The following is an 8901-nucleotide window of genomic DNA, read 5'->3' as shown; positions in this document are numbered from 1 at the left end:
GATAGAAATGAAGAAAAATTCATTTTTTTACAAAATTTTCGTTCTTTTTTCATTAATAGCGGGGAAAAAAAAACGCAGAGGTGATCAAATACCACCAAAAGAAAGCTCTATTTGTGGGAAAAAAAGGACAAAAATTTCATTTGGTTACAGTGTTGTATGACTGAGTTATTGTCATTCAAAACGTGAGAGCACCAAAAGCTGAAAATTGGTCTGGTTATTAAGGGTGTTTAAGTGCCCAGTTGTCAAGTGGTTAAAGACGGCCCTGTGGGGAGCTACAGATCATTGAGGGAACCATGAATGCCGACATGTACTGTGACATATTGAAGCAGAGAATGATCCCCTCCCACCGGAGACTGGGCCGCAGGGCAGTATTCCAACATGATAACGACCCCCAAACACACCTCCAAGATGATCACTGAAGCTGAGGGTAATGCCGCGTACACACGATCGGAAATCCCGACAAGAAAAGTCAGATGTGAGATTTTTGTCGGAAATTCCAACCGTGTGTAGGCTCCATCTGACTTTTTCTGTCAGAATTTCCGCCAACAAAAGATTGAGAGCAGGTTCTCTATTTTTCCAACGGAAGATCCGCTCGTCTGTATGCAATTCCGACGCGCAAAAAAACACACATGCTCAGAATCAAGCAGAAGAACCGAACTGCCTATTGAACTTCATTGATCTCGGCTCGTCGTACGTGTTGTACGTCACCGCGTTTCTTGACGGTTGGAATTTCCGACAAGATTTGTGTGACCGTGTGTATGCAACACAAGTCTGAGCCAACATTCCGTCAGAAAAAAATCCACGGTTTTCTTGTCGGAATTCCCGATCGTGTGTACGCGGCATAAAGGTAATGGACTGGCCAATCATGTCTCCAGACCTAAACCCTATTGATCATCTGTGGGACTCCTCAAAGGGAAGGTGGAGGAGCGCAAGGTCTCTAACATCCACCAGCTCTGTGATGTCATCATGGAGGAGGGGAAGAGGACTTCAGTGACAACCTATGAAGCTCTGGTGACCTCCATGCCCAAGAGGGTTAAGGCAGTGCTGGAAAATAATGGCGGGCACACAAAATATTGACACTTTGGGCCCAATTTAGGCATTTTCACTTAGGGGGTGTACTCACTTTTGTTGCCAGCGGTTTACACATTATCCACTTAAGACCCGGACCAAAATGCAGCTAAAGGACCTTGCCCCTTTTTGTGATTCGGCACTGTGTCGCTTTAACTGACAATTGCACGGTCGTGCGACGTGGCTCCCAAACAAAATTGGCGTCCCTTTTTCCCCACAAATAGAGCTTTCTTTTGGTGGTATTTGATCACCTCTGCGGTTTTTATTTTTTGCACTATAAACAAAAATCAAGCGACAATTTTGAAAAAAATTCAATATTTCTTACTTTTTGCTATAATAAATATCCCCCAAAAATATATATATAAAAAAAAATTTCCTCAGTTTAGGCCGATACGTATTCTTCTACCTATTTTTGGTAAAAAAAATCGCAATAAGCGTTTATCGGTTGGTTTGCGCAAAATGTATAGCGTTTACAAAATAGGGGATAGTTTTATTGCATTTTTATTAATTATTTTTTTTTTACTACTAATGGCGGCGATCAGCAATTTTTTTCGTGACTGCGACATTATGGCGGACACATCGGACAATTTTGACACATTTTTGGGACCATTGTCATTTTCACAGCAAAAAAATGCATTTAAAATGCATTGTTTATTGTGAAAATTACAATTGCAGTTTGGGAGTTAACCACTAGGAGGCGCTGATGGGGTTATGTGTGACCTGAAGTGTGTTTACAACTGTAGGGGTGTGTGGCTGTAGGTGTGACGTCATCGATTGTGTCCCCCTATAAAAGGGATGACACGATCGATGCTGCCGCAACAGTGAAGAACGGGGAAGCCGTGTTTACACGCGGCTCTCCCCGTTCTTCAGCTCCGCGGACCGATCGCGGGACTCCAGCAGCGATCGGGTCCGCGAGTCCCGCGGTCACGGTCATGGAGCTTCAGACTGGTTCGCGGGAGCGCGCGCCCGTGACCCCACAGCTGGGCTTAAAGGACAACGTACCTATACATTGATGTGCCCAGCCGTGCCATTCTGCGGACGTATATCGGCGTGAAGGGGTCCTTAAGTGGTTAATGGCTGTGTGTTGAGTTTTTTTGAGGGGACAGCGAATTTACACTGTTATACAAGCTGTACACTCACTACACAACATTGTAGCAAAGTGTCATTTCTTCAGTGTTGTCACATGAAAATATTTACAGAAATGTGAGGGGTGTACTTACTTTTGCCATATACTGTATATGACTCTGTGTGTAATTTTTTTAATAGAATTATTGAAATAAATGAACTTTTTGATGATACTCACATTTTTTGAGACGCTCTTGTATATCTCTCAGGACAGGTTTCTTTTACCGTTGGAAATAATTTTCTCCTAAACACAAAAAGCCTCAACATGCAAATATCTATCACACTGCATTATATAACTTAGTTTTGTGCCTCGTCTGCAGAAGTCATTTAAAGCTCCAAGTCAGTACAATGTGTATCAACATGTAGGACATATACCTTCAATATAAACATTTATTTCTCCACAAACTTCCTCAAGATAAAAGCTGCAAGACCAGCTCAGCCCCTCCCTGTGCCGAGGAATGTGAGACGCCCTTTAGATTTTCCTTGTCGGAGACTTTTTACTTTCATTTCTCTCTTCTGCTGTCAGCGATGGCGTCTGCTGATCTGAGACAGGAGCTGGACTGTTCCATCTGTCTGACCACATATACAGATCCTGTAAACCTGAGATGTGGTCACAACTTCTGCCGGGTCTGTATTGATCGTGTGTTGGATACACAGGGGGGGTCTGGAGGATATTCCTGTCCTGAGTGCAGAGAAGAGTTCCGGGATCGGCCTGTACTGCAGAGAAACATAACACTACGTAACATAGTGGAGACTTTCGATCTACTCAGCTGGAAGAAGGGAAGACTGGAATCTTCTGTACTTATTGCTATCACTCTCCTGTACCTGCTGTTAGATCCTGTCTGCTGTGTGAAGCATCTCTGTGTGATAATCACCTGAGAGTCCACAGCAAGGCACCAGAACATGTCCTAACCGATCCCACCACTTCCATGGAGAACAGAAAATGCTCCATCCATAGAGAACTTCTTAAATATTACTGCACTGAGGACTCTGCCTGTATCTGTGTGTCCTGCAGGCTGGATGGAGAACACCAGGGACACAAGGTGGAGACTCTGGATGAGGCCTCTGAGAATAAAAAACAGGAACTGAGAAATGTTCTGCAGAAACTGATGACAGAGAGAGAGGAGACGGAGAAAAGAGTCCAGAGTCTGCAGGATCGCAGGAGAAAAGTACAAGAAAAATCAGAGAGAGTCACTGCCCTGTTCATAGAGCTCAGGAGACATCTGGAGGACCTGGAGAAGAGAGTCCGGAGGAACATCTCCAGCCAGGAAGAGCGGATCTCATTGTCTGATCTGATCCATCAGCTGGAAATAAAGAAGAAGGATCTGTCCAGGAAGATGGAGGACATTGAGAAGCTGTGTAACATGACTGACCCACTGACTGTCCTACAGGAATCAGACACAGGGGACTTGTGTGATACTGAGGAGGGAGATAATGAGGACAGAGAGAGACATGATAGACTCCTCCATGATGGAGGGGATCTGGATGTGTCTGGAATCTCACACACATTACACACAGGGTTATCTCATATGATAAAAGAGGTAAATGTATTCTTCAATATACAGGAAGCTTCAGACATATTACTGGATGTGAGCACAGCTCAGAATAATCTACAGATATCAGATGACATGAAAACTGTATCCTGGTCAGATATAGAGCAGAATCGTCCAGAAACACCGGAGAGATTTCAGTACTGGGATCAGGTATTAAGCAGTCAGAGATTTTCCTCGGGGCGACATTACTGGGAAGTGGATGTCAGAGAGTCAGAACATTGCAGAGTCGGGATGTGTTATCCCAGTATAGAGAGGAGAGGAGTGCAGTCACTGATTGGAAATAATAAGAAGTCCTGGGGTTTGCTCAGGTGTAGTGGTGGGTGTTCTCTAATACATGACAATAAACAGATCATCACATCTCCCGATCTCTCCAGTAACAGAGTCAGGATCTCTGTGGATTATGAGGCCGGGCAGCTGTCCTTTTATGATCTGTGTGACCCAATCAGACACCTCCACACCTTCACCACCACCTTTACTGAGCCCCTCCATGCCGGGTTACGTGTATGGAAAGGTTCTATAACAATATCCGGGGGTGAGGGGCGACGTGAGAAATAATAATATAACAGAAAATCGGCCCAAATCTGCTGACATCACAGAAATATGAATCTGATGATTTTTAACCAACAGAATAATGCAGTAGATTCATATTCCAGATGTCATAAATCTAAAGATTTCCAACACAACCAATCACAGCATTGAGAAATCTCAGCACAGGGAAGTGTGATTTATTCTCTTATAGTGACAATAATAAGATTTGGGGTTTTCAGGGGTTCATTAAGTGTTAGTGGTTATGATAAGACTAGGAGATATTATCATTGATTATGATTTGAATGATTATTCAAGATTTTCAGGAAATGTAATATACACTATTCATTAAATGTGCTGACTGCATTAGTTTTCTTTTTTCAGACGTTTTTTTAATTATTTTCTATTTTTACCTAGAGATCCTGCCAGTAACACACTTCCTGTCCTGGGGTGACACCACTCACTCATAGTACTGCACACTGTAGATTTTTAGGTACTGTCGTTTTTTGGCGCTGTTCCACGAGCGTACGCAGTTTTAAAGCGTGACATGTTGGGTATCTATTCACTCAGCATAACATCATCTTTTATATTTTACCATATGGGTAATATATTGTGTTTTAAAATTGTGTGTGTATTAAAATGTATTACGTTTTTTTTTTTTTGCATTTAAAAAAATGCTGTGCAAATATAAAAATTACAACACCCAACATTTTATTCTCTAGGGCCTCTGCTTAAAACAATATATAATGTTTGGGGGCTCTAAGCAGTTTTCTAGCAAAGCAATGCTGATTGTTACATATAGGAGAGGAATGTCAGGATTGGCCCGGACTGGAAGTGGTTAATATCAGACTGCAGAGTGCACAGGACAGCACTGGATTTCTGGCAGGATTCACAGGTGATTTATACACTTATTGAATAACTAAAACAATATTCTTTCATGTGTATATGTAACAGATCAAAATGAAGGAAATAAGTGACGTTTGTTGGTATCTTCATTGTAGATTATTGTTGCTGTCAGACAGAAGTGTACAAAGCTGTAAAGCTCTAATTTGCTCAGAGTGCTGCCCCACATATGCAGCCATGTCCCTCACATATGCAGCCATGTCCCTCTAGCCATGTCCCTCACATATGCAGCCATGTCCCTCCAGCCATGTCCCTCCAGCCATCCAGCCATGTCCCTCCAGCCATGTCCCTCTAGCCATGTCCCTCTAGCCATGTCCCTCCAGCCATCCAGCCATGTCCCTCCAGCCATCCAGCCATGTCCCTCCAGCCATGTCCCTCCAGCCATCCAGCCATGTCCCCTCCAGCCATGTCCCTCCAGCCATGTCCCTCTAGCCATGTCCCTCCAGCCATCCAGCCATGTCCCTCCAGCCATCCAGCCATGTCCCTCCAGCCATGTCCCTCTAGCCATGTCCCTCCAGCCATGTCCCTCCAGCCATCCAGCCATGTCCCTCCAGCCATGTCCCTCCAGCCATGTCCCTCTAGCCATGTCCCTCCAGCCATTGTCCCTCCAGCCATGCCCCTCTCGCCATGTCCCTCCAGCCATGTCCCTCCCGCCATGTCCCTCCAGCCATGTCCCTCTAGCCATGTCCCTCCAGCCATGTCCCTCCAGCCATGTCCTCTAGCCATGTCCCTCCAGCCATGTCCCTCTAGCCATGTCCCTCCAGCCATGTCCTCCAGCCATCCAGCCATGTCCCTCCAGCCATGTCCCCTCTAGGCCATGTCCCTCCAGCCATGTCCCTCCAGCCATGTCCCTCTAGCCATGTCCCTCCAGCCATGTCCCTCCAGCCATGTCCCTCCAGCCATCCAGCCATGTCCCTCCAGCCATGTCCCTCCAGCCATGTCCCTCCAGCCATGTCCCTCCAGCCATGTCCCTCCAGCCATCCAGCCATGTCCCTCTAGCCATGTCCTGCCAGCCATGTCCCTCCAGCCATCCAGCCATGTCCCTCCAGCCATGTCCTCTAGCCATGTCCCTCCAGCCATGTCCCTCTAGCCATGTCCCTCCAGCCCTGTCCTCCAGCCATGTCCCTCCAGCCATGTCCCTCCAGCCATCCAGCCATGTCCTCCAGCCATGTCCCTCTAGCCATGTCCCCTCCAGCCATGTCCCTCCAGCCATGTCCCTCCAGTCAGGTCCCTCCAGCCATGTCCTTCTAGCCATGTCACTCCAGCCATGTCCCTCCAGCCATCCAGCCATGTCCCTCTAGCCATCCAGCCATGTCCCTCCAGCCATGTCCCTCCAGCCATGTCCCTCTAGCCATGTCCCTCCAGCCATGTCCCTCCAGCCATGTCCCTCCAGCCATGTCCCTCCAGCCATCCAGCCATGTCCCTCCAGCCATGTCCCTCCAGCCATGTCCCTAGCCATGTCCCTCCAGCCATGTCCCTCCAGCCATGTCCTTTCAGCCATCATGCCATGTCCCTCCAGCCATGTCCCTCCAGCCATGTCCCTCTAGCCATGTGCCTCTAGCCATGTCCCCCCAGCCATCCAGCCATGTCCCTCCAGCCATGTCCCTCCAGCCATGTCCCTCCAGCCATGTCCCTCCAAGCCATGTCCCTCTAGCCATGTCCCTCCAGCCATGTCCCTCCAGCCATCCAGCCATGTCCCTCCAGCCATGTCCCTCTAGCCATGTCCCTCTAGCCATGTCCTCCTGCCATGTCCCTCCAGCCATGTCCCTCTAGCCATGTCCCTCCAGCCATGAACCTCCAGCCATGTCCCTCTAGCCATGTCCCTCCAGCCATTGTCCCTCTAGCCATGTCCCTCCAGCCATGTCCCTCCAGCCATGTCCCTCTAGCCATGTCCTCTAGCCATGTCCCTCCCAGCCATGTCCCTCTAAGCCATGGTCCCTCCAGCCATGAACCTCCAGCCATGTCCCTCTAGCCATGTCCCTCCAGCCATCCAGCCATGTCCCTCCAGCCATGTCCCTCCAGCCTGTCCCTCCAGCATGTCCCTCCAGCCAGGGTCCCTCTAGCCATGTCCCTCCAGCCATGTCCCTCCAGCCATTCAAACCACGTCCCTCTAGCCATGTCACTCCAGCCATGTCCCTCCAGCCATCCAGCCATGTCCCTCTAGCCATCCAGCCATGTCCTCCAGCCATGTCCCTCCAGCCATGTCCCTCTAGCCATGTCCCTCCAGCCATCCAGCCATGTCCCTCCAGCCATGTCCCTCTAGCCATGTCCCTCTAGCCATGTCCCTCCAGCCCATCCAGCCATGTCCCTCCCGCCATGTCCCTCCAGCCATCAGCCACGTCCCTCCAGCCATGTCCCTCCAGCCATAGTCCCTCTAGCCATGTCCCTCCAGCCATCCAGCCATGTCCCTCCAGCCATCCAGCCATGTCCCTCCAGCCATGTCCCTCCAGCCATCCAGCCATGTCCCTCCAGCCATGTCCCTCCAGCCATGTCCCTCTAGCCATGTCCCTCAGCCATCCAGCCATGTCCCTCCAGCCATCCAGCCATGTCCCTCCAGCCATGTCCCTCCAGCCATGTCCCTCTAGCCATGTCCCTCCAGCCATGTCCCTCCAGCCATCCAGCCATGTCCCTCCAGCCATGTCCTCCTCAGCCATCCAGCCATGTCCCTCCAGCAATGTCCCTCCAGCCATGTCCCTCTAGCCATGTCCCTCTAGCCATGTCCCTCAGCCATGTCCCTCTAGCCATGTCCCCTCCAGCCATGTCCTCCAGCCATGTCCCTCTAGCCATGTCCCTCCAGCCATGTCCCTCCAGCCATGTCCCTCCAGCCATGTCCCTCTAGCCATGTCCCTCCAGCCATGTCCCTCTAGCCATGTCCCTCCAGCCATGTCCCTCTAGCCATGTCCCTCCAGCCATGTCCCTTCAGCCATCCAGCCATGTCCCTCCAGCCATGTCCCTCTAGCCATGTCCCTCTAGCCATGTCCCTCCAGCCATGTCCCTCCAGCCATGTCCCTCCAGCCATCCAGCCATGTCCCTCCAGCCATGTCCCTCCAGCCTTGTCCCTCCAGCCATGTCCCTCCAGTCAGGTCCCTCCAGCCATGTCCCTCCAGCCATCCAGCCATGTCCTTCTAGCCATGTCACTCCAGCCATGTCCCTCCAGCCATCCAGCCATGTCCCTCTAGCCATCCAGCCATGTCCCTCCAGCCATGTCCCTCTAGCCATGTCCCTCCAGCCATGTCCCTCCAGCCATGTCCCTCCAGCCATCCAGCCATGTCCCTCCAGCCATGTCCCTCCAGCCATGTCCCTCTAGCCATGTCCCTCCAGCCATGTCCCTCCAGCCATGTCCTTTCAGCCATCATGCCATGTCCCTCCAGCCATGTCCCTCCAGCCATGTCCCTCTAGCCATGTGCCTCTAGCCATGTCCCTCCAGCCATCCAGCCATGTCCCTCCAGCCATGTCCCTCCAGCCCTCCAGCCAGTCCCAGCCATGTCCCTCCAGCCATGTCCTCTAGCCATGTCCCTAGCCATGTCCCTCCAGCCATCCAGCCATGTCCCTCAGCCATGTCCCTCTAGCCATGTCCCTCTAGCCATGTCCCTCAGCCATGTCCCTCCAGCCATGTCCCTCTAGCCATGTCCTCCAGCCATGAACCTCCAGCCATGCCTCTAGCCATGTCCCTCAGCCATGTCCTCCAGCCATGTCCCTCTAGCCATGTCTCAGCATCCAGCCATGT

General features: G+C 50.2%; 1 pseudogene; it reads left to right on the top strand.

Moving 5' to 3' along the window:
* Positions 1-2546: 2546 nt before the first annotated feature.
* LOC120941627 lies at positions 2547-4419 on the top strand (annotated as a pseudogene).
* Positions 4420-8901: the final 4482 nt, after the last annotated feature.

Source organism: Rana temporaria, chromosome 5 (assembly GCF_905171775.1).
Source record: "Rana temporaria chromosome 5, aRanTem1.1, whole genome shotgun sequence".
In the NCBI taxonomy this organism is placed as follows: Eukaryota; Metazoa; Chordata; class Amphibia; order Anura; family Ranidae; genus Rana; species Rana temporaria.
This window is presented reverse-complemented; position numbering and strand designations above follow the sequence as displayed.